This window comes from Rattus norvegicus, chromosome 1 (genome assembly GCF_036323735.1).
Source record: "Rattus norvegicus strain BN/NHsdMcwi chromosome 1, GRCr8, whole genome shotgun sequence".
NCBI lineage: Eukaryota > Metazoa > Chordata > Mammalia > Rodentia > Muridae > Rattus > Rattus norvegicus.
This window is the reverse complement of record NC_086019.1, coordinates 128,147,342-128,173,836: the sequence shown is the minus strand read 5'-3', so window position 1 is coordinate 128,173,836 and position 26,495 is coordinate 128,147,342. Positions and strand designations below refer to the sequence as shown.

Below are 26,495 nucleotides of genomic sequence, written 5' to 3'. Positions count from 1 at the left end.
CTGGGGACCGAACCCAGGGCCTTGCGTTTCCTAGATAAGCGCTCTACCACTGAGCTAAATCCCCAGCCCCGTAAATGAATATCCTTATATTTGTTGCTGATCTCTCTCTCTCTCTCTCTCTCTCTCTCTCTCTCTCTCTGATTTGCGTGTAGCTCAGACTGACCCTAACCTCCACCCTCAATCTTATAGATACTGGAATCATGAGTTGTGGCACCATTCCAAGTCTGGCCACTTTTAAGACATAATACAGTTTCTTTTTTGCTTACATGTATGATAAGTGTGTGTATATGTGCATGGTGTGTGTGTGCATGTGTGCGTGTGTGTGTGTGTGTGTGTGTGTGTGTGTGTGTGTGTGTGTGTGAATGTGGGCCCACATGTGTGGAGGTCAGAGGATGGCTTTCCCTTTCTACCCTGGGTTCCAGAGCCTGAACTCAGACTTGGTTGACAATCAGACTTGTGCTGAGTGTCTTGCTGGCCCACATTTCACCATTTTTTCACCGGAAGAGACAGTCAAAGCTGGAGAGTGCTCCATAGTACAGCCATTCCTGGAATTTGCAAGGATTAGATCCCCAACACCATAAACAAGTAAAAGGCAATCAGTTGCTATTGTCAAGGGTTGCACCAATTTATAATCTCAACCACAGTACAAAACACAATCCTTGTGCCGCTCTCCTGAGACTCTCCCTCAGTACCGAGTATAGAGCCACCATAAAGAGGCTCATGTGAGAATCTGTGTGGCACCCCTTTCTCTTTCTCCACATCCCTGCCGACATTTCTGTTCATTCATTTTCTTGATGGTGGCTACTCTGATGGGGTGGGATGGTCTATTAATGTGATTTCAGTTTATATTTCCCTCCTAGTTCAGGACATTGATCAGATTTCCAATGTTTATTGGCCATTTGTATTTCTGCTTTTGAGAATGGTCTCACTCATTTGTCCATTTATTGATTGGATGATTTGCTTGCTAATTTTTGTGGTGATGGTATTTAATTCAGAGGAGGCCCCGTAGATTCTGGGTGTCAATCCCCGCTCTGGTGTACGGCTGCAGATCTCTGGTTTTATAGGCTCCTACTTTACCCTTGTGACTCTTGGCATTGTGGTGCAGAAACTTTTTTTTTTCTGTCAATTTTAAGCTTATTGTATCGTATTCCAACAGGATACATTGAGTTACTTTAATCTTTTTGAATTTGTAAAGATTTATCTTGAATCTCAGAAGTGACCTGTTTTAGAGAGATTTCCATGTGCTGCTAAGTAGAATGTGTGTTCTTTGTTGTCAGGTCCATTGGTGTCTGATGTCAACTAAAGTAGTTTTTGTCCACTTGATCTGTTTACTTAGTAAAGTGTATTGAAATCACCTGCTAGTGGATTGATATTAATCTGTGTCTTTAAATCCAGTAGTACATTTTTAATGAAATTGAGTGTACCAGAGTTTGGTGTATATATGTTTATAATCGTAATGTCTTCTTGGTTAACTGTTCCCTTGATTAGAATAAAATATCCCTCCTTATCTCTTCTGATTTGTTTCAGTTTGAAGTCTGTGTTTTCAGCTATTAGGATAATATTCTGCTTTGTTTCTTGACCAATTCAGTTTGCCTATGTTCCCTGATTGAAGAATTGAGGTCACTAAGATCTCAAGTTATTACTGAAATGTGTTTGTTAATTGAGGTCATCATGTTCTTGATTTTGGGCACTGCTGTCTGTGTTCTCAGTGGACCTTGGTGTTTACATTGTCTTTGTATTCTTTTCCAATGTCTCTTGGCTGTGTTTTCTTAGGTTTGGTTTGATGGATATAAAAATTTAAAAGCTGCTTGTATCATAGAAAAATTTTCTTTTCTTTCAACTATGGTAGGTACTTTTGCTGGGTATATTAGCCTAGGTTAGCCATCATGGTCTTTTAGGACTTGTAATGCATTGATCTTATGGCTTTCATAGTTTCCACTTCTTTTTTTTTCTTCTCCATCTTTATTAACTTGAGTATTTCTTATTTACATTTCGATTGTTATTCCCTTTCCCGGTTTCCGGGCCAACATCCCCCTAACCCTCCCCCTCCTCTTCTGTATGGGTGTTCCCCTTTCCATCCTCCCCCCATAGTTTCCACTTCTTATACCCGTGTGAGTATGTCTTTTCTTACTTCGGAAAGTTTTCTTCAATGATCTTGTTGAAGGTCTGTTTTATGCAATTGAGTTGGAATTCTCTCTCATCTATGGGTATAATTCTAATCTTTGGCCTTTTCATGGTGTCCTACATTTCCAATATGTTGTTTTCTTGTGCTTAAATTTTCTTTTCTATTACTTGCTTATTTGATTTAGATCTATTCTATCTTTGAGTCCTGGTATAACATTGTCTGCTTGCTCCGTTCTTCTCATGATACTTTCCTTTGAGTTTTCTAACTGGGCTATCCAGCTTTTCAGTTCCATCCTCATTTCAGCTTGAATCCTTTTCTTTTTTTAAAAAAGATTTATTTATTTTTATTTATATGAGTACACTGCAGCTGTCTTCAGACGCACCAGAAGAGAGCATCAGATCTCATTACAGATGGTTGTGAGCTACCATGTGGTTGCTGGGACTTGAACTCAGGACCTTTGGAAGAGCAGTCAGTGCTCTTAACCGCTGAGCCATCTTTCCAGCTCCATGCTTGAGTCCTTTTCAATGTTTCTATTTCTTTATTGAATTCTCTTCCCAAGTCCAGAATTGCCTTCATCATTTACATCAGCATTATGCTTCTGTTTCCTTTGGTATCATTCATGCATTTATCCTCCTCAATTCCTTTTCTTAATTTCATTGAGATTTTTTTCTCTTCTCACTTCATTTTTTCTTTCTTTGTTGTTGTTGTTGCTGCTCCTCCTCCTCCTCTTCTTTCTTCTTCTTCTTCTTTTCCTTCTTCTTCTTCTTCTTCTTCTTCTTCTTCTTCTTCTTCTTCTTCTTCTTCTTCTTCTTCTTCTTCTTCTTCTTCTTCTCCCCCTCCTCCTTCTTTCTTCTTCTTGTTTTTGTCCTTTCTAAACTTTTTGAATTCTTTGATGAAATTTATGATTGTTCTTTTGAACTCTGTGTCCATTTACTTGGGATTGTCCAGGTATTTCTCATTTGACAAACATTTTACAGGACTGGTAGGTTTTGGAGATGACATCATGGCCTGATCTTTCATATTGTTTGTACTTTTGCAGTGAGATTTGAGTGTGTGGACCTCTTTTGTTAGTTCTATGTTTGATACAAACAGAGCAGGTTAGAGCAGAATAGAGGGTGTAAGGGCAGATTTGGTCAAGAAGTTGGAAATAGTTTAGGTAGGATGAAGCCAGGTGTACAGAGCAGGATGTGTAACATGGTCCAAGCCAGGAGTGTGGTGGTGGATCTGGCTGGGTGTAAAGCTTCAATTTGGCTTGGGGAGCAGACAGAACAGGTCCTGATAGGTGTCTAAGTGCTGGTTGAAGTACAGGTACGGGTTGCCGGATAGGCCAAGACATTTGATGTGGGACCCAACCTAGATCTAGAGGGTTGGGCAGTGTGTGCCAAAGGGGAGAGTCAGGCTGACTTACAGGGCTGGACACTTGAGAAGCTGCGATGGGATTTTTACTAGAGCTGAGCCAACATAGGCACTGTGCCCATGAACCTCCAAAACTGTGGGCCAAATAAGTCTCTTCTCTGTAAGAAGCTAGCTTTTGTTGTGATAAAAGAAAATGAATAGACCAAATGAGTTCAGAGTTCAGTCAGGAAAGTGTTTGCCATGTAAATAAAAGGACCTGAGTTCAACAACCAGAACTCAAGTAAAGTTAAAAATCAAGTGTGAGGGGAGGGAGGGCATGTTTGTGATCTCAGACTGGGTAAGCACAGATACAAAGATCCAGGAGACTCATTGGACCTAACCTAGTTGGTAACCTCCAGGTCCTAGTAAGAGACACTGCCTCAAAAAACCCAGGGGAATAAAGACACTGGGGGTTGACCTTTGTCTTATGCTCTCTCTCTCTCTCTCTCTCTCTCTCTCTCTCTCTCTCTTTCTCTCTCTCTCACACATGCACATGTACACACACACAAACATGCACAGTCACACACACTACACTCCACACTTACCAACACACACGTCATACCCTCCCACATCTCTCTCACACAGACACACACACACACACACACACAGACACACACACCCTGCATACATGCACACTCTGTCAATTCTTGTCCTTTCTTTTTCCAGAGCTCCAAAGAGGTCATTGTGATGGTTTGAATATGTTTGGCCCAGGGAGTGGCACTATTAGGAGGTGTGGTCTTGTTGGAGTAGGTGTGGTCTTCTTGGAGGAATTCGTCACTGTGGGTGTGGGCTTTAAGACCCTTCTCCACTGCCTGGAAGCAAGTCTTCTCCTAGAGGCTGTCAGATGAAGGTGTAGAACTCTCAGCTCCTCCTGTACCATCCCTGCCTGGACACTGTCATGTTCCCACCTTGATGATGATGGACGGAATCTCTGAACCTGTAAATCAGCCCCAATGAAACATTGTCCTTATAAGAGTTGCCTTGGTCATGGTGTCTGTTCACGGTAGTAAAACCCTAACTAAGACAGCCATGTCTGGGCTGAAATCTCCAAAGGGAGAATTGCTGAGTTTTAAGCTGACTTCACTCCAGGTGGGCAAGTCTGGGAGAGCAAGTAGAGGGGAAGCCTCATGCAGTGACAGGAGTAGGGGACAGGTCAGGAGGGTTTGTTTGCCAGCAGTATTTTTATGGCAGTCATCTCCTGTATGACACTAGGGAAAAAGTAAGAACCCGAGGGAGGCATTTTGAACATGCACATTCCTTTGAACATAGCGTCACTCTGACAGATAAACTCACACTCGTGCAGGGGTACAGATTCGCCCACACTTGTGTACTGTGTATTGACTGTGATGACAAAGCTCTGATCCAACCTACCTGGTTATCAACCAAGGACTGTTCCAGTGAGTATAGAAGACCCTGCACAAGAGACAGCTATTCTCCACATAGAAGGGTATTGTTTTCATTTTACCTGTATGGATTTTCTCTTCCATATATGTAAGGCTATGTACCACACATGTGTCTAGTGCCTATAGAAGGTGGAAGAGGCCATCAGATGCCCTGGAACTGGAATTATAGACAGTTGTGAGCTGTCATGTGGGTGCTGTGAATCAAGACTAGGTCCTCTGGAATAACTGTACGTGCTCATTACTCTTGTGAATTTGGTCTAATGCTGCTTATATTGTGTTCATCTGGTCCCCCAGATTGCACAAGAATCCACACATCCCCTGTCAGACACTGAGGGACCCTGCCCCCAGTTGGTTTTGATTGGTAAATAAAATTGCTGGCGGCCAATGGCTTGGCAGGGAGACAGAGGCGGGATTTTAGGACTCCCTGGGCAAGGGGCTGAGGAAGGAGCAGGTAGAAGATAGCTGTCATGCCAGGGATGGAAAGGGAGCATCACACCTGAGAGGTGCAGGACAGAGAGACAGCCAACGCATAAGAGCTGGGGAAGAGCAGCCTCAGGGAGTCTTCCAACTGGGTCTAGGGCAATGAAGATGGGATATAGATTTTGGTAATTACTCAGGAATATCAGATGGGTGTGTATTAGCCACACGGAGGTTTGGAAGTGGCTCAGCCATTGAGCTATTTAAGGCATATTAAATATAAGGCCGTGTGTGTGTGTGTGTGTGTGTGTGTGTGTGTGTGTGTGAGAAAGAGAGAGAGAGAGAGAGAGAGAGAGAGAGAGAGAGAGAGAGAGAGAGAGACCCAGAATGTTGGCATGGGTAGCAAGGACTACTGCCACCTAATTGGGGACAGCAATACACTATCACTGAGCTTTTTCTCTAGCCTGAGATACAACTCTTTAATTTCTCCAGATCCTCATTTATACAGAGAAATAGGAGGCAAAAATCAAAAGCCCGAGGGCAATATTTACAACAGAATTAGGCCCCAAATTATCATTGCTAATATCAATGTACATAAGCCAAGCACCAAGACTTGCATGCTACCCAGGGCCAAGGAAAGTAAGGAATCCAGAAAGGTAGATGCAAAGAGCCAACAACAACAGAGTCTCAGAACAATCCAGGCTTTCAAGAGAAAGTTCAGGTGATCAACTGAGACAGTGGAACCATGAGTTCTGCCCGGCAAGGAACAATGGAAAAGCCCCAAGACAAGGAGCAAGGGGACAGAGCAGTCACTTTGGACAGAAGAGTCAAAATGGAACAGGGCAGTGCTAAGAGGAAGAGGAAGGAAAGACTGTGTGTGTGTGTGTGTGTGTGTGTGTGTGTGTGTGTGTGTGTGTGTGTGTGTCCTCAGGACACATGGACATTAGGAATGTGGGACAAAGGTGAAAAGCCAACAGACTTTCACTATGTACCTCTTGAGCTTTCACTGCTCCTGTTATTCCTCAGGGGGGGGGGGAATTCTCAAAGAGTCAGAAGCTCTGTTCCCTCTAATTTTCTGTTTGTCACACAGGGGGAGCTGTCTGTCTGACAGCTGTGAGGGTGGAGGCAAGGGCTCAGGGGGAGGGGGCAGGGGTAGGAGCACAGGGCTGCTGGCTGCTGCTTCAACACCTTTTGAGGCTACACAAACCATAAGGCTTTCTCTCATTTCAGCATCCCCTCTGCCTGTTTCCTGGCTGGGTGTGATTGAAGTTAGCCAGCGTTTGGATGTCCCCAGGAACACCACTGAATGGGTTTGGGGACGTTAGCTTTCTGTAGCGGGAGCAGATGTCCGAAATGATCCTCTTTGGAACGTTTGTTTTGCTTGGTTCTTGAGGTCACAGTCAGTTAGGCGTTGCTTGGAGCACAGTGAACAGAATCCCTCACTTCATGGCCAGTAAGTAAAGGAGGGGCAGAGGGAGGGCATGCTTCGAATAATCCTGAAGACCTCTCAGCGGGCTCCACTTCTTAAAGCCCCACAACATGCTTTAGCTCCATTCTGGGGACGGACATGCTTCAACACCGGACATCCACGGAATTAGAGGTCTGAACTCCAGCAATGTCCTCACAGTATTCACCGAGGGGCAACCACAGCGCTGGTTTCTCCATATCCTCTTCTTCCTGTGACTGGTAAAGGCTGCCCCACCTAACATTAAGCTGGGCACACTCTTCTTTACCCCCCTGCTTTAGAATGTATGGGGCTTAACAGAGATCCCTCCCCCCCCCCCAGAGAAATAGCTTGGCACTGAGATATTTAACTTGGGTTGCGTTTCATATAGAATTTCAATATTCAAAACGGTTTGGGTAGATTGCTTCTTTAATAAGCTCCGTTATTTCTCAACACTGTATGTTCTTGGGTGACATGTACAGTGACTTCAGAGGCTTATAATATCTGAAAAGAAAAGAAAATTGAGAGTTACTTGGAACAGTGTGTTCTGAATAAGAGGGTGTCTACACAGACGTTAAACTGTCTTAAAGTTTATTTCGATTATTTCAAAAATTATTTGAAAAATGATGGAGGCCTGTATTTTATAGAGATTCTTTTTTTCCTGGGCCATGTAAATGAATATCCTTTTTTTTTTTTTTTTTTTTGGTTTCTTTTTTTCGGAGCTGGGGACCGAACCCAGGGCCTTGCGTTTCCTAGATAAGCGCTCTACCACTGAGCTAAATCCCCAGCCCCGTAAATGAATATCCTTATATTTGTTGCTGATCTCTCTCTCTCTCTCTCTCTCTCTCTCTCTCTCTCTCTCTCTCTCTCTCTGATTTGCGTGTAGCTCAGACTGACCCTAACCTCCACCCTCAATCTTATAGATACTGGAATCATGAGTTGTGGCACCATTCCAAGTCTGGCCACTTTTAAGACATAATACAGTTTCTTTTTTGCTTACATGTATGATAAGTGTGTGTATATGTGCATGGTGTGTGTGTGCATGTGTGCGTGTGTGTGTGTGTGTGTGTGTGTGTGTGTGTGTGTGTGTGTGTGAATGTGGGCCCACATGTGTGGAGGTCAGAGGATGGCTTTCCCTTTCTACCCTGGGTTCCAGAGCCTGAACTCAGACTTGGTTGACAATCAGACTTGTGCTGAGTGTCTTGCTGGCCCACATTTCACCATTTTTTCACCGGAAGAGACAGTCAAAGCTGGAGAGTGCTCCATAGTACAGCCATTCCTGGAATTTGCAAGGATTAGATCCCCAACACCATAAACAAGTAAAAGGCAATCAGTTGCTATTGTCAAGGGTTGCACCAATTTATAATCTCAACCACAGTACAAAACACAATCCTTGTGCCGCTCTCCTGAGACTCTCCCTCAGTACCGAGTATAGAGCCACCATAAAGAGGCTCATGTGAGAATCTGTGTGGCACCCCTTTCTCTTTCTCCACATCCCTGCCGACATTTCTGTTCATTCATTTTCTTGATGGTGGCTACTCTGATGGGGTGGGATGGTCTATTAATGTGATTTCAGTTTATATTTCCCTCCTAGTTCAGGACATTGATCAGATTTCCAATGTTTATTGGCCATTTGTATTTCTGCTTTTGAGAATGGTCTCACTCATTTGTCCATTTATTGATTGGATGATTTGCTTGCTAATTTTTGTGGTGATGGTATTTAATTCAGAGGAGGCCCCGTAGATTCTGGGTGTCAATCCCCGCTCTGGTGTACGGCTGCAGATCTCTGGTTTTATAGGCTCCTACTTTACCCTTGTGACTCTTGGCATTGTGGTGCAGAAACTTTTAAATTTCATCTGCTCTTGTCTGTCAGGTCTAACGATTATTTCTGGAGTTTTCGGAGTTCTTCCCAGGAATATGCCTTTCCTATTCTAAGCCAAATCTCAAGAGCCCCTCCCTCCCCATTTCCCTCTGGCAATTTCTGAGTTTGGGGTCCTTCATAGTGTCTATGAAGGACCATTTTGACTCAATATTTATACAGATGAAGAAATAGGGTGTATATTTTTGCGTGTGAATATCTAGGATGAATGAAAAGGAGGGGGGTTGTGAATAAAATCACAAATAAATTAAATAAGAAATAACACAAAAACCTCTCTCTCTCTCCCTCCCTCCCTCCCTCCCTCCCTCCCTCCCTCCCTCCCTCCCTCCCTCCCTCTAAGAGTCAAAGTATTTGTAAAAGTGTTGTATAAAGAAAAAAGGGAACCATAAAGGGGAAAGAAAAATGAATTTTGGAGCATTTGTTTCTGGGTCCTCTAAAATTTCGTCCTCGAGGCAGGCAGACAGAGATATGGTCAGTTGCCCTGTGAACTGTCCTTCCTTGCCCCGCCTGCCGAGCCTGTTCTGGACAGTGTCCACCAGCACTGGCTTTGCTTCAGGAGGTTCTCTTATTTGCACACCAGAGGCCTCTGCTGGACACACTTGGCTTTTCAGTCTGTTGGGCAAGTGGGTTCTTCCGCCCTCTGGAGAAGTCAGTTTGGGCTGGTTAAGATACTAACGGGAGTGTTCTAATTCCAGCACTTTTCAAAGGAATAGAGAAAGACAGTGTTGGGCAGGCGGACCCGATTGTGTACTTCTAACCCTCAGAAGCATTTGAACAGCCTGCTGGAGAGAGGGGCCTTCGTGTCACCTGACCAGCTTCCGAGTTCTCAGACTCGACTTCGAAAACCCCACGGCTCGGCTCCAGCGTTGATCCCGCTGCTGATCTCAAGTTAGGGCTTTCTGAAGTGAAGTCAGCTCTGAGAGCTCTGAGAGCTCCACACTCTTCCACTCTCCAAGCTGAGCCTCCCACTGCCTGGACTTTTTTTTAATTTTTTTTTTTTTTATTTTTTTTGGCTTGTCAGCATCTGGCCATCCATCCCACTCGGGTGACTGTTTGAGGTGGCCATGTCTCACTCTGGGGCTGTGACGGGTTAGATCACGAACCTGCCATTTAACGATCAGTCATATGCAGCAGCTGGGGACAGTCAGGCTGTGCCTCACGGCTGTCTGTTCTGTGTGAGAGAGCTCGATGGAAAATAAGCCCGGCTGCTCCCCTGTAAGTTTGTAGTCCTACCTACTGCCTGCCGCTCCCCTCGGCTTGTAGGCTAGGCCTAGCTAAGTCACGTGGTATGGAACTTCCTGCTACCCCTCTGCAAATCTGAGCCAGAAACCCCCTCGGTTGGCCGGATTTGAGGCTCTTTCCTTCGGGATCCCCACCACATTAAACGTGGCAGCTGTCTCGCAGATCCTCTGGGCTTTGAAGGCTCTCTCCCTTCAGGAAAGCACCATGCTGTCTGGTATGATGCTCTTCTCCAGCGTTCTTCAGCTTCAAGTCTCCAGCACGCCCTGCCCTCCAAAATCTCTCTCCCAATAAAGCCTAATCCGAAAGGTGACCCAGGGACTCCTCTCCCAAACCTTGTGATTGATTGTTGCTTGTTCCCAGGCTTCTGCCTCCTCCCCTTCCTGGGAGAGCTCAGTTTTTAAACAATATTGTGTCTAGATAGTTCCTAGTCACAGCCGCTCACACAGGACCTCGCTATGTAGTCCTGGCTGGCCTGGAACTCTATGCAGATCAAACGGGCCTGGAACTCACACAGACCCATTTGCCTCGCCTCCAAGTACTAGAATCAAGGTGTGTGCCACCACACCCAGCCATTCCCAGTTCCATTTCCATTTCCTGGGTGGCCAGTGTGACTAGCTTCCCACATATTATCCGTCCCCTTTCGTGTACGTGCCTTTCATCCCGTTTTCTACTGGATTGTTTTCATCGACTTACCTGCTGCATATTATGAGCCATTTTCATTTTTAATTCTTGTTAGATGGAAAGGGACAAGTGCTGTCACTACCTCTGCTGCATACCGAAATTTTTGCTGAGGAATCTTACCACACAGAAAGATGAAGATTTTATGTTATCAAATACATCATTCAAGAGGAAAATAGGAATTTCAAGTCTTGTTTCTGGGTGGCTTTTGTCTTATCTTGTTCAGTAATGGGCAGCACTTTCTCTCTGGCTCTGGAAGAGAGCCTTAGTCAGAGCCAGGTCCTGAGCCCAGCATCCCTTGCTTACCTTCCAGTTTCTCTTCTCTGAGGTCACCTGCTCCAGAGTGTCCCCACCCCCACCCCTCTTTTTTTTTTTTTTTTTTTTTTTTGATAGCTGCTGCGAGTTTATTTTTTGCTTTCTTCAAGTTATGGGGTCAGGAAAGCTCAGTGCTATGAACCAAGAGGGGGCTCTCTCCAGCTCCTGCGGGTGTCTGTTCAGCCTTCCTAGTTCCTAGGAGGGTTGAGAGGGTGGACTCTGGTCTAGCACCACTTAAGCTTGGGCAGGCTGCTGATTTTGACAGGTCAGGACTAGGCTCTGGTGTTGATCAGGATGGATGACTGGCTGCTTCTTCATGGTTTCAGGAGCCAGGCCACAGGTGATCTGGCTTCTGGAAGCCTGGAAAGATTCTGCCAGAGTGCTCAGGTGACTCCAACACTGTGGTCATGAATGGGAGGGTGGATTTCCCGAAAAAGAAGCTGGCCCTCCAGTGGTCTGGGTCATCCTTGGGAAGATCCTGGTCAGCATGGTGAGCTGTAAAGTTGAATATCATTTCCTGGGAGGTATACACACACACACACACACACACACACACACACACACACACACACACACACACACGTCAGTTAACTCAGTTCTGACTAAAGCTACTGATTGCCAGCATCTCATGACCAAGCAGATTTACGTGTTTGGGGTTCATTAAGTGGCCTCCAGGAGCACTCTAAGAAGCAGTACATACATTCCTTTGGAAAAAAATAACCTTTAAAGAAAATGGACATCGACGGTGAGGACGCCATACATTTTATTATGAATATGATCCTGTTTACTTCCTTGCCCCACTCCAGCTTTCCTCATGCCCACCCCCAACTTCCCCTTCCCAACGTCATATTTGTTTGATAACCCTCTCTGTCCATTTGGCGTCGCCCATCTGTGCATGGATGAGGGTCTATCCTTTGGGGCATGGGAAACGTACACATGGCCACATTTCTCAAAAAGATTTTTCTCTTCTTCAGCACCTGTTAACTCCCAAAGCTCCCAAGCAATGCCTGTAACCTGGAGCTCTAGCCCATCTATCCTAGTGTCTTAGGGTTCTCTAGAGTTAGAACGCTTGGGTAGTCTCTATACAGTAAGAGAATTAGTTGATGACTTATTACGGTCTGAAGTCCAACGCCCCAACAATGGTCAGCAGCAGCTATGAACGGAAGCCCAAGAATCTAGCAGTGGCTCAGTCCCATGAGGCAGGCAGACAAGCAAAAAAGAGAAATTCTCTCTTCTTCCAATGTCTTTATGTAAATCTCCAGCAGAGGGTGTGTCCCAGATTAAAGCTATATGCTGGGACTTGCTTTGTCCCAGGTGACCTTGAACTCAGAGATCACCTTGCCTTAAGCTCCTTGGATTCATAACCACTTTGCCTCAAGGTCTCCATATCAAGAGCCAGGTTAGACACTTGTATCTCCCAGCCTCAAGATCAGGATCAAAGGTGAGCCTTCCACTTCTGGATTGTAGTTCATTCCAGATATAGTCTAGTTGACCACCAGGAATGGCCACCACACCTAGATTTTATCTGGCTGATCTTAGTTGGGCCTTGTGCAGGTGATCAGTGCTGCAGAGTTCCTGAGTGCAAACCCACGTCTGTACAGAATATAGAGCTCCTTAGTCCCTTCCTCCCGCGCTTAGATTCTCTCTACTTCCTTTTTCATGATGTTCTCTGAGCCAGGACGCAGGAAATGATGTAGATGACCTTTTAGAGCCAGGGATGTGGCCCTCTCCTCACTTTCACCTAACGGGCATCATTCCATTGACTGATGCTCCCTGCAAAATGAAGCCTCTGGTCCCAGAGCTGCCTAGGGCTGTGGGCACAAAACTCTTAATTCTTTTCCCTCAGCCTCATCAATTCTGGGATTTACAGGTCTGGGCCACTTCGAAAGACATTTTAAATATTACTCCTTTTACTTACTGAGATTAGGATATTAGAATCTTGGTTAGTTCACTGAAAGTTTCATAATGTGTTTTGATTATATTCCCTCTCAATACATCCTTGGTCTTCCCACCATCCCTACCTACCCAACTCTGTGTACTTTTATTTAAATCTTCAAGATAAATTTGTGATTCCTGTTGTGTTTTTATTTATTTTTAAAATTACTATTATTATTATTATTATTATTATTATTATTATTAATTTTTTACTTATTTACTTTAAATCCTGCTTATGGCCTACCTCCTGTTCACTACTTCTCACAATCCTCCCTACCTCCCTCCCCTTCTCCTCTGAGCAGGTGGGGACCCCTGGGTATCCCCCCTACCCTGGCAGTTCAAGTCTCTGTGAGGCTAGGCCCATCCTGTCCCACTGAGGCCAGACAGGACAGTCCAGCTAGAAAAACATACCCCACATAGTACAGGCAATGGCATTTGGGAGAGCCCCTGCTCCATGTGTTTGGGACCCACACGAAGACCAAGCTGCACATCTGTTACATATGTGTGGGGAGGTGGTATGTTTTAAGGTTATAATATCACTTCCTCCTCCCCGTTCTGCTCTCCAAACCCTCTCTTACACCCCTCCTTTGTCCTTCTCAAATTCATCGTCTCTTTTACCATTAATTGTAGACATATATTTGTACTCTTAAAGACATCATACAGTCTGCTCAGTCTGTATCATGTGACTTACATGTATATATTTTCAGGGCTGGCTGTTGGGTATTGGATAATTGATTGATATCCTCTTGCTGAGGAAGACATTTCCCTCCCATTCCCTGCATTCCTTCAGTGCATTTAGTTCTGACGTAGAGCTGAGGACTTGGGACCTTTCCTCTCATTACGTTAACATCTGCTGGTGACACCCTTGTTCTGGTCCTGTTTATGCAGTCACATTGGTGAGACGTTACAGGTATAGTTCCTGACACTTTAAAAGAAAAAAGAGTAGCTTAAAAGGAGAATTATTAAATGAACACATTAAATGGAAAATCTTTATTAGTAGCCACAGGTAGAGATTAATATAAGTAAACAAGATGAAATTAAGTAATATGAGTCCTGCACTCCGTTTACTTATGTCCGAGATCATTCTAACCCCACTGGGCGCTGGATCTCAGAATGTGACAACTGCTTTCACTGGTTCAGTTCCTCTATTGTAACCTCTAAGAGGTTTTCGTTAAGTTTTCCGATGCCCTGGAGATCTTCCGAAGCTTAGTTTAAAACGCCCGATGCCACGGCTTTGCCTGTAATGTGGCCGTTTTACCTTCAGCACAGGTCACAGAGGACACTAGAGAGATCTCGCAGAACAAATCAACTGTAGGGAACAGCGCGGTAAAACAAAGATGGCGCCCACATCCAGTCCCGTCTTATAAGTAAACGACTTATCGCGCATGCGCAGGCTTGTCCACTTGCCAGGGCAGCCGTTGGATAATGAGGTGATCCGGGGCCCTCCTGTGGTGAACAACGGTACTGCGCATGCGCGGGTTTTGCACCAGGTGTTAGTTGGCCTGGACGTTAATATGCTAATGAAGGATTCATGCTCCGCCAATCCCTGAAGGACAATTAGCATAGCCTCAGCCTGCTGTGTATATAAGGCGAGCGCTTTTGCTGCTCGAGGTCCCTGTATCAGCAAAGAGGTGGTCCTGCAATAAAGGCTGTTGAGAAGAATCCGACCGTGTTGCGTCTTCCTTGCCAGCCGAGGTGGGCGTGAGGAGATTCAGAACGCGTAGCAAGCTAACAAACCATTTCCCAAAAATCACGTAAAAGAGCCAGCATCTGAGTCTACCGTACAAAAGACGGCGGGATGAGCGCCGCGTACGCCGACTTTGGCGTGGACTTGCGTCACTTTAGCGGCTACGTTTTTTGCACAAGTACAGATGTGGCACGAGTAAGGCAGATCAAGTTTTAACCAATTAGTGGAGATGCATGTCAATCACGGGTGCACTAATGGTATCGTAGGAGAATTAACGGTATTCTATGAAAAGCAGCAGAAGGTGGTCATCTCTTTTAAAGAAAATCGCTTTTAAAATATATTGATTTTTTCATCGTTTTAAGCTTTTTTTGTCCTTTTATTGAGGACAGGTTATTTTCTCATACAATATATCCTGATTATGGTTTCCCCTCCGCCACTCCTTCCAGTTCCTCACCCACCTCACCTCTCATCGCGATCTACTCCTTTTCTCTCATTAGGAAAAGAACAGACTTCTATGAGATCGACAACCAAACGTGACAAAATAAAATATAACAAGATGGAGAAAAAAACCTATCATGTCCAAGGTGGACATTAGGATATTTAGGTTGTTCCTAGTTTCTGGCTATGACGAATAAAGTGGCAGTGAACATGGTGGAGCGAGTGTCTTTGTGTAGGAAGGAGCATCCTTCGGGTATATGGCCAAGAGTGGGATAGCTGGGTCCTGACGTAGATCAAGCCCCGACTTTCTGAGGAACCACCACATTGATATCCGTAGTGGCTGTACAAGTTAGGACTCCCACCAGCAGTGGAGGGGGCTTCCCCTTCATCGTCACCAGCTTGAGCTGTCACTTGTGTCTGCCTTCCTTTTCACACAGCTCAGCCTCTCATCAAATGACTAAACCTACCGCACCCTCATGCTTCGTGGGGAAGTGCGAAGGCGGCATCATTTCAATAGCTTCATTTCAGCAGTTGGAAGAACTCATAATTAATATCACTCAGGAGTGCTACAGTTGGGCTTTAATTAGCCTTATAAATCATAAAAGACTTTATTCCAACATTTATGGACTAGCTTCAGATCTAAAAGTCCCCGGAAAGTTCCAGGTGTCATTTTAGCCTTAGGGGAAATGTACTCGTGTCGGTGTCACTTGGGGGCGCTACTTTGGGGATCTGCAAAGTTTTGGACTCTGGGTTTCATACATATTGGGGTTCTAGACTGTATTTTGAGCAGATCGTTTTTTCTCTCTCTCTGTACTAGAGGGAAACAGCATGACATATTGTATGCATTAAGTACACGGAGACTTAGGCAAGTGGGCCAGCCTCAGTGGAGAATGGAAATGGACCAGATGGTGCCTTTTTCATAGAGCAGGCTCACTGAGTGAAGGAAGCAGGGTTCTTCCAGGGTGGGCAGGGCTAACACCTGGGCTGCGTTGTTCACATTTCGGACAGAAGCAGCTAGGGGACAACAGCGTTATCAATCAGGCACCTCCACGGTCAGCCCTGACTGACTGGGCAACAGGGCGTGTTACCATTTGCTGACCAGAAGCGATACATTCCCACAGCTGCCCGTGTCGCATATCCTCCCACGCATGTGCCAGGCCCGAGAAAAAGCCACAGTTTTTTCCTTCCCCCTCCCTTTCTTCCCTTCCTTCACCCAGAGACAGCTTCTGCGTTCTTCTTACCCCTCTTAATAAACCTCCCATGTGAGACCTGTTGCAAGGAGTGATTTTGTCGGCATTTGTTGCTTAGTTCCACCAGACAATGTTTTGTTTCTCCATTTTGAAATGACTAAGACCCTAAACTGCTAGGGTTCTGATCATATCCATAGGTAATACATAAAAACTAAGAGCAGTCTGTCATTTTTAAGATGAAGAATCTGGATGGGTTGGAGAGATAGCTCAGCGGTTAAGAGCACTGACTGCTCTTCCAGAGGTCCTGAGTTCAATTCCCAGCAACCACATGGTGGCTCACAACCATTTGTAATGGGATCTGATGCCCTCTTCTGGTGTGTCTGATGACAGCTACAGTGTACTCATATATAATAAGTAAATATTTTTTTTAAAAGAAAGATGGAAAATCTGAAAGTAATACACAATCCATGCCAGATCCTGTCCAAGAACTGAGGTCTCCTGGCTTCTGATGCTGTTAGATCTGCGCGGTCCTTTCCCTGATGTAGGAAGTAGCAGTCATCTTACCGAGTTGGGTTTTTTGTTTTGTTTGGTTTGGTTGGTTTTGTTGGTTTTGTTTTTGACAGGAGGTGCTATGGTAGGTGTTTGGAGGTCAGGGTGGGAGGTATGAGCGGATTACATATTAGGTCAAGGGTCTCGCTGGTTTCAGGCTCATACTGGACCTGCGAGGGCAAAACACAAACACTGGCCGTCTTCGATTTTCATGGCTCTGATACCCATGAAATTCAGTTATTATGGTTCAGCTAAGTAACTCCAGTTTCCCAAAACCTTGGCTCCAGTTTCAGTTGCCAGGACATCCTAGCCGAGAATACAAACTGCAGCGTACAGGCTCTGCCAGTGCAGGCTCCACAAGTCCACGTGTAAACAGCGGCTGAGGTCACAGTCAGTGGCCGACCACACCATTTCCTCCAACGCTTTTTGCAGAGCAGTCACAGCTCACTCACGGCGGGCATCGGGCCGCTATGCTCCCATGTTATTCTCAGGAATGAGTCTACGTACGTGACACGTTAGAAGAATGGGTAACCAGAAGAAGAGTTGGCCAATAAGAATCCGAGTCTGTATTTTAAAAAGCGAGGAAGACAGGTGAAATTGGAATTGCATGTAAGCGGGGTCACAGAGGAAACAGTTGATAAGCAGTCTTCACTTTAGTCCAGTGGCCGACAGATATTTGTTTCCAGAGCATGCTGGTAGAAACACAAACTCACCGGAGCTGAGTCACATAGTCAGGACCTTAGGCCATTTCCTCATAAACGTTCCCAGGTTGCTTGAGGAGAAATTCAGTCAGCTTCCCTGACTGTATTAGGGGACTGTGTTGTTTTTCTGTTGCTGCGATAAAATATCATGAGCAAAGGCAACTTAAAGAAGAGATGGTTCCAGAGGGAGGAGCTCATCACACTGGGCAGCAAGAGGCAAGCATGGCGACAGGAACAGAAGCAGAGGCATCACGCCGCACACATGAAGCAGAGCGTGCAGAGGGTCAAGGTTAGCTACTCCCAAAGCCTGCTCCCAGGGACGTACTTCCTCCATCAAGGTCATACAACACCACCAGCTAGGAACCAAGAGTTCATACCCAAGCCAGTGCAGGGGTATTCCTCACTCAAACACCTCAGCCATCCAGGGTGGGTGCTAGACTCCGGAGGAGAGGGATCCTGGTCAATCCACGGGGAGGAGTTTATCACGTGTCCACTGGTTTTGGGAACATGCAGTTTGGGTGGGCTGAACAACTGATGTTATTGTCCCACAGGGAAGGGGGGTTGCCTCTTATCTGTGCTGGCCTTTTAGTGTCTTTGGAGCCTTAGGTGACAAGCCTGCCATAAAAGGTCAGTGTGGCAGAAATGACAAGCCCCTGGTGTTCCTCTCTCACTTCAATAATCCTGACACATCTGGAGAACCCGAAGGTAAATAAAGAAGGGATTTGCTGATGCCCAACGGACAGACATGAAAGCAGAGGGAAGGTGTGACAAGGGTGGGTGTGTCCCAGGGAAAGGAATGTCAGCAAGTTCCAAACCCAAGCCAAAGACACTTGACAGGAAAGGAGTCTGTCTGGTACACCCCAGGGACACTGGAAACACCAGAGGAGCAGGCGGGATCCCCAATAGGAGGTCGTGCCAGCTCACTGAGGCCCTGAGACACAAAGGTCACTGCTCTGCCTTGTCAAATTTCTAACAAAGAAATGAAGGGCTTCGGGTCTCAAATTCTATTGTTTCAATTTAGAATGTGTTGACACAAATATTCGTATTCTATTTGTTTTACCCATTTGTTCATTTATGTGGTGCTCAGACCCAGCCCAGAGCCTCAGGCGTGCTTGGCGAGCACGCTATCACCGGGCCACACTCCTAAATTCCTATTCCTAGGCCCAATTTCCTAAACTGCTGGTAGGACAGATTTTAAGTGTTCTGAAGAGCATTTTTCAGTGTCATTGAAAAGTCTTGCTTTTCCTATTGATTAATGATATTTCTTTGTGTGGTTTCAGATTTCATGGCCATTATTACGATTCTATGCGACCATTATAATCTATAATTGAACAATTCATCTACATGTGAACTTGTTCTTCCTTCCCCTTCTAGCTGAACCAGGGGCTCACCTAAATGTGAAGTTAAATTGTAGACTATACAATAAGACATTATACATAGGCATCAAAAAATAAAAACAAAAACAAAACAAAAACCCACCTAGGATTCATGGTTAAGAGATTAATTAACTTTTAAAAACAGAGACTGGCAATGTGGCCCAGGTTTGCTTTGAACTCTCTTGTGACAGCCTCCCAAGTACTGGCGTTATAGACTTGCGCCACTGTTCCTGACACGAAATAATTGTTATAAATGTGAATTTCCTTGTGAGCTCATAGCAGGGAGAGGTCCACTGTGTAGACTGAGAGAAGATGAAGGGAGTGGTGGTGATGATGATGGTGATGGTGATGATGACAGTGATGATGGTGATGATGGTGGTGGTGGTGATGGTGATGATGGTGGTGGTGGTGATGATGATGATGGTGGTGGTGATGATGATAGTGATGATGATGATGATGGTGGTGGTGGTGATGGTGATGATGGTGGTGATGATGACAGTGATGATGGTGATGATGGTGATGGTGATGGTGGTGGTGGTGATGGTGATGGTGGTGGTGATGGTGATGATGGTGGTGGTGGTGATGATGATGATGGTGGTGGTGATGATAGTGATGATGATGGTGGTGGTGGTGGTGGTGATGGTGATGATGATGGTGGTGATGATGATAGTGATGATGATGATGATGGTGGTGGTGGTGATGGTGATGATGGTGGTGTGGTGATGGTGATGATGATGATGATGTAAGAGTTGGGATTTCCAGTTTGAACAGAACAGTGAAAGAAGGGTGTCAATGGAGGAGAGCAGCAAAGTGACAGGGCTCGCAGTAACTCTTCAATGTCGAAGGAGACACTGTTAGACATTTTCACCCTTAAGAAACTTGGTTGACAAATGACTTGCTGTCAGAGTGCAGGTCTAAGATGCAGTTTTCTAGCTGAGCATGTTCAGATCGCAAAGACCACGGACAACTGGGGACGAATCCGGTGCTCAGCCAACAGAATTGTGTGCAGGCGCCTTCCCTTACTCTGAGGCTGCGGCTCTCAGTCTCCCTGATGCTGAGAGCCTTTAACCCCGTCCCTCGTGTTGTGGTGACCTCCAAGCGTAAAGTCATTTTCGTCGCTACTTCCTAACTGTAATTTTGCTACTGTGGGCTTATTTTACTTTAAAACCTACTTTAATATGTGTACTTAAGTGCCCTCTCTTCTAGCCCACACCCACCACTACTTAGAAATAGTGTTTTTGGGGGCGAATCCAATCTGTGTTGTCGGGATATCAGCATTCCGGTCACACGAATCAGCATAGCTCCATGAACTCTCATATACAATCGGTCCGAGTCTGCGGAAGTGGCAAGGAGCTCCCGGAAAACCACCAGAAATCTTTTGATGCATTGCTTTCTACAAAGTCATGACAGACGATGATTGACCAGCAGAGAGTGGCAGGGTGAACCAATGCCACACAGTGCCGCCCACTGTCTGTCCTTCCCAAACATCGCATGCTCTCTCAAGCAGCCACTCCAGAAAAACATCACATGCCTCCTTTCCAGGCCGCTTCCATAAAAACGTGCCTGTTCTCAGCAAAACATCTTCCCATATGTCTGCTTCAGCAAAAACATCCTCTCAGAAGACAGTTTCCAGAAAAACATCACATGACACAACCGAGTCTCCAAAAAAGAAAGAAAACAAAACAAAACAAAAATTCCCCCAAACCCAGGAAATTTTACTTCATGAGACTGTTATAAATTGTAATGTAAGTATAGAATACACAAGATGTCTGATATGTAACCCCCATGAAAGGGTTGTTCAACACCAAGGGATCTCAACCCACAGGTTGAGGAACACTGTCCTGGAGGGGTTGGTCCCCAGAGCCCTACTTACAATAACATGAGGCATTAAGAAGTCCTCCCTAGCCGAGTCCCCTCTATCGTTCAGTTATGATTTTATTATAAAACAGAGACAGCTGGGAAGGTTCAGATTTACGATATCCTGGAGAGCTACCAAGTCTTATGAGCTGGGCTGCTACTTGGCTCTTGGACATGTAGACCTGGAGTATATGACTCATTAATTTTTATTTTTAAAACTAGAATCATTGGCTTTCTATGAGATTTCCTAACTTGGAAAGGTTGGCTGAAACTTTTGAAAAAATAAGTGGATCCCTGGGCATGGAAAACACAGTGTGGTTCTGAGCTGTTCCGGCTGGCAGTGGCCACTTCTCTGTCAAATGCTGGTGCTGTTCTATACACAGCATTTTTCTGGTCTTGATTAAAAGCTGAGGTTGCAACAGGTATGAAGGCACAGGCTTAGCAAGCTGAAGGAGCTTACCCAGGAAGGACGGAGGTTAGGATCCAGCCATTTATACCTCATATGATGGCTTGGTCTGTACTCCATGAACTGCTGATTGCTCATCAGCCATGAGAACCTCAGCTATCAGCCTGCAACAGATGTGGCCCAGAATGGTTATGGGTATGTGGAAAGCAGGACTTCACGGTGCGTCTCTCCAGGGCTTCTTCACTGGGGACAAGTTGAATCCATCTGTCCTTATTAGTCTAATCAAGTGGGCGATCAATACCGTCTTCAAGTATTCCTGCTCCACTGTTAATTTTCTTACCGAAGCTTCCTGCCGTCTTTGAGGGAGACCATGCTGCCTGTTAACTTCAGTGACACGATTTAACAATGAGAACTGAGGCTCTGGTTAACTGGACACTTAAGTAAAATTATGTATTTGTTGTTAGCATGTTACAAGACAGTGAGCTCTCCTGCGTGCAGACCAGTTCAGGATGTACTACTGGATTGGGTCAGGATTTTAGGTCAGTTCAGCAGTGGATGAATAGATGGAGGGATATGAAATCTTCAAAATCAACACACACACACACACACACACACACACACACACACACACACACAGCTTTGTTTGAAAATAGTAAATCTAATCTTGGTGATAAAAATCTCTTAGCAGTATTAAGTATGAAACTTGAAATTATTAATGACCCCTTGGACGTCACAAGTAAAACTAGCAGCTAAATATCCCCCTTACTCTGTGGCTGAATCAAATTTCTGAATCAGTCTGATCATTAGTTGTAAGTTAATGTAGTTAAATAATGGACACATCTGTCTAGTTCACGCTTTTAGAATAATTTATCTGTAGCTCACTATCCTTTGGTATTGGAGAATTACTAATAATGTTTCCATTGTTGTTCATAATGAGATGCCTTCCCACACCTATAAATGATAACCCTCATCGCCAATGCGATATACAAACTCTCAGAGGCGATGAAGATCAAGAGGGGGACGTCATTCATTGCTGCTACTGATATGACAACTGTATAGACACTTTGGAAGACAAGTTGGTGGATTTTGCCGCACTAAGCAATCCCATCATTCAGAGGCCATGGTCTTACCTGACTGAAACTCGTCCATCCAAAACCCTTGGTGCAAATGTTTACATTGGCTTTACTCATAATTTCCCCAAACTGTAAACAACCCTGTAAATTTCCCCATGTCCAACCCTATGACAGTCACGAGAAACAAAAATAGGAGACAATAAAAGCTTCCAAAGCCGCCAGCAGGTTGAAGAGGTGAGGGATGGAGGTTGTTGTAGGGCAAATGGTACCAGAACAACGGTGAACTCAACTATCTGTGAGAGTCACGTGAGAGAGTTCTAAAAACTTACAGCACAGAGCAAATCTTAGCCAAATTTTTTAAAAATGAGAAATTTGGGAACCCAGGATGAGATGTGAAATACAACCAGAGGATCTAAATGGGCAGCAGGGGTGTAAATGAACCTCACTGAAGGCAGCAAGGAATAAAACATGGACTGAATCACGTTTGAAACCAAGGATTCCATTATCCCCCAAAAGGTTCCGTGTTAAAGGCATGGTCTTCAGATGGTGACTCTGTGGAGAGGGGGATTGGATCACAAGGTCTCTAAACTTCACCAATGGACTTTTCCATTGACGAATCCTTCGATGAATGACTGACATGGATAGGGCTCCTGGAGGAGGTAGGTCACACAGGCTTGCATTCAGTGGGTGCATCTTATCCTGGTCCCTCCCTGACTGCTTCCTGCCTACAATGAACTGAGGAAAGTCCTTCCACTATGAGTGTGTCTACCTTGCTCCAGGCCTAAAAGTTATGGAACCCATTAAATGCGGACAGAGCACTCTAAAACCATGAGGCAAAAGAAATCTTCCCTCTTTAAACTAATTTTCCAATACTTTGTCACAGTGATCAAAGTTGACACAGAGTTTACAAAACTAAAGGCAGGCGGTGATGAAGTTAGTCCCATGCAGTGTGGCCTGACAGTTCTGAAACTGGGTCCTATACATTGGAATTAAAAAGTGAGGTAAGTTAAACAGATGATGGAAACTTCTCACTGTAAGAATGCTGAGTTATAAATAACTAGAAGGAGAGGCCGTAAGGACCCAGGTAGTAATAGGTAGGGGTAGAGAGCACCGCGTGAATTCCCGTCTGTTCTAACATAGACAGAGATGTCTACATCCAGAAATATATACAGGTACCAACACAGGTTAATATACACGTGTACTCACATGTCAGCTGCAAAGCCTCGACAGCAATGACTTCTCAGCAGCCAGGAATATGTATGGTGTGTAGATATTGGTTTCTAATATGATCTTCCAATTGAAGCAACTAAGGTTCCTTAAGAAAATGGCTGAGTCTAGAACTTGGAGATTTGAGGCTGGTGCATCTGTCGGTAAATAAAGAAGCGCTCACAAAATACATCTCCGCATTGATGGGGGAAGAGGAGCAGCTCTTTTGAGTGGAAACATTATAACTTATGGACCACAGAGTTCTTAAGAAGTTGGTAACCAAGTGTGAGTTATACTCTGTGACTTTCGTGCTATGAGGATGGTGTGAGGGGCAGGACCAACTCCACCAGGGACAGACTGGCACCCAGCCACTAAGGGTCAAAGTCACTGTGAACAGCAACTGTGGTGACAGTGTATGACCTTGACATGACATGGTGGGGAAAGGCCCTCTGCCCCTTCTTCCTCCTCAAAAGACATTAGTTTGATTGTGAGGAAAACATGCAGATTTCCAAATTAAAGTTTGCAAAACAACTAGTTCTAAATTCTTAAAACATAAGGGCCTTAAAAAAATACAGAATGTCTGACAAATTGTCACACCTGTGAAAAGTCAAAGGAGGCATGACAACTAGAGACAATGTATCTATGGGCTAACCCTTGGGAAAAAACTTGAATGAAGTATGGACTCCATTCATCACAATTTGTCCAAACCAGTTCTGTAATTGTGGTGAAGATATCGCACTGAAGTAAGATGCTCATAATGAGGAAACAGGAGCACTGCTCTGTTCTCATATTTATTCTGTAATAAGTCCTAAAACAAAAAGTCTGTTTTTAAAATGTCAAGCCAAACTGTTGCCTTGCTTAAAACCCTTCCAGTCATCCACCTATTTATTAAAAAGGAAATCCTACTGAATGCTTCCTAGGTTCTAGTCCCAACACAAGATGCTTAGGATCTAAACATGATCAAAGACAACTTTGAGTCCATCATGTGATAAGGAAGATGAGAATTTTTTTTGTACCTCAAGAGAAAATTTTCAAGGAGCCAGGACTGCATGATCAGGGGTCCTACCATGTCAGAACCCATCAGGGGCTTCTCGGGGCAGGGCAAGTTGGAAACCATCCTGGAAGGAAGCCTGTTGCACTCCAGTGCGTTTGGTGAAGAGTAGGTGGTGGCAAGATGGCTAGGTTGGCAGCACCTTTTGGGGAGCCTGGGGTCTCAGGATCTGTTTTTCTCTGAGAGAGATGGGAGTCAAGACTGGTCTCATTGTCTCCTCTCATCAACATGAAGCCGAGATAAAGTAGGCTCTGGGCACAAGCACTTAGGAAAGCCCCATGCACTCCTCGCCCAGTTTCTCCAGCATGGCATTTTATAACTATTGTATAATCTCAAGCCTAAAAGCAACAATGATATGATCCACAAACATTGCTCAAACGTCATTAATTATATGTACATTTTGTGCTCTCGAGCATGCGTGTGTCATGTGTGCACGTGTGTGCATGTGTGTGTGTGGTGTATGTGTGTATGTGTGTGTGCATGTGTACGTGTGTGCGTGTGTGTGCGTGTGTACGTGTGTGTGCATGTGTGTGTGCGTGTGTGCATGTGTGTGCATGTGTGTGCCTGTGTGTGTGCGTGTGTGCGTGTGTTCCTATGCAAAATGATCATGTGCATACAGACTCACAGAACCCATGGAAAGGATGCTGTGCCCACATCATAACCGAGTTACGCTTACCCGCTCTTCCCAATAACCACTTGATGGTGGTCTTGCAGCTGTCCTTTGTTTATCAACACGTGACTAGTCTGACCTGGACAAAGGTGACCAACACTCTCTGGTGGAACCAAGGTAGGAAAGAGGAAGTGTCAGCATTTCCATCCAGAGTAGACGTGACGGGGAAGCGTAGATGCTGTGTGGGGAGCAGACTGCGGGTTGAGACAGGGCTGGCTTTCATGGAGTCTGTTTTGGAACTTGAATTGCTTCTGATGAACAGATGATTCTACGGGAGGGGGCAGTTAGAATGAGGTGGGGAATGACATGGGGATGAGGCTTCCAGAGCGCTAGGAAACCACGGATAGCAGGGCTTGCCTATAGACCAGTCTGATGAAGGAGATTCCCCAACCGAGAGGCTCTCTTCCCACATGACTCTGGTTTGTGTCAACTTGATGAAAGCTCAGCAGCACACGCAACTTGACTGCATCTGCAAAGGCCTTATTTCTAGATAAGTGTCTGCCCACAAGACCAGGGGCTTTAGAATGTCAGGCACATGAGCCAGCCCATAGCAGGTTAGATGATGTATGGATGTTGGATAGAAAAATCTATCCATGGGGTTGGGATTTAGCTCAGTGGTAGAGTGCTTGCCTAGCAAGCACAAGGCCCTAGGTTCGGTCCTCAGCTCTGGAAAAAAAAAAACTATCCAATCATAGATCAGGTGAATTGTCGTCTCTTTTGGGATGCTGAAGTGTGTGTGTGTGTGTGTGTGTGTGTGTGTGTGTGTGTGTGTGTGTGTGTGTATGAGTGATGATGTGGGCATATGTGAATATGAATGGAGAGAAAAGAATCAAGGGAGAAGCCATTTTGAGATTTAGCGAACTGAACTATGGGAGCTAAGAGTAGTTTCCTAAGAAGTTTGTCCCAATTAATGTTTTATTTTTATTTTTTTTTCAACTTGACACAAGCCAGTTATTTGGGAAGAAGGAACCTTAACTGAGTCTACGTTTGTGTGTGTGAGTGCCTGTGTGTGACTGTGTTCGTGTTTGTGTGTCTGTGTATGTCTGTGAGTGTGTTTGAGTGTGTGTGTGTGTGTGTGTGTGTGCGTGCGTGTGTGTGTGTGTGTGTGTGAGAGAGAGAGAGAAGGGGGATGTGCTTTGATAATTCTCTTTCTGTGTTGTGAGGATGAGAAAGTTTCCTCTCAGCAAGAGTTTCCTAAATTGAATGATTTCGTTGAAAGAGGACCGAGGAACTACACAGGCATCCATCTCAAGAGCACGCGTTATTAGGAAACCACGGATAGCAGGGCTCGCCTATAGAAGAATAGCTTTATTTTGCAAAGAAAGATAATCTCCAGTGTTTTGGTGTGTTGGGGTGTTGAAAAAAAGATTTTAGGGAGAAAGATGAATGTTTTCAGAAAGCTAGGAAGGCAAAATTGTGCTTATTGATATCTGTTGGGAGACTGGCCTGTAATTAATG

At 45.0% G+C, this 26,495-nt stretch overlaps 1 long non-coding RNA gene across 22 annotated transcripts in view; it reads left to right on the top strand.

The window, feature by feature from the left end:
• The window catches only part of LOC120099839 (uncharacterized), a 36,544-nt gene extending 21,373 nt beyond the window's left edge, over window positions 1-15,171 (top strand). For 11 of the 22 annotated variants that reach the window (XR_010060419.1, XR_010060444.1, XR_010060445.1 and 8 more), the window contains 2 exons: window positions 153-7,026; window positions 15,018-15,171. This is a non-coding gene — a long non-coding RNA (uncharacterized LOC120099839). Of the gene's footprint in view, window positions 1-152; window positions 7,027-7,670; window positions 8,908-9,358; window positions 10,221-10,641; window positions 10,760-15,017 lie in introns of those variants that run through there. The other 11 variants (XR_010060431.1, XR_005499166.2, XR_010060467.1 and 8 more) reach the window with 11 other exon arrangements.
• The last annotated feature ends 11,324 nt before the right edge of the window (window positions 15,172-26,495 follow it).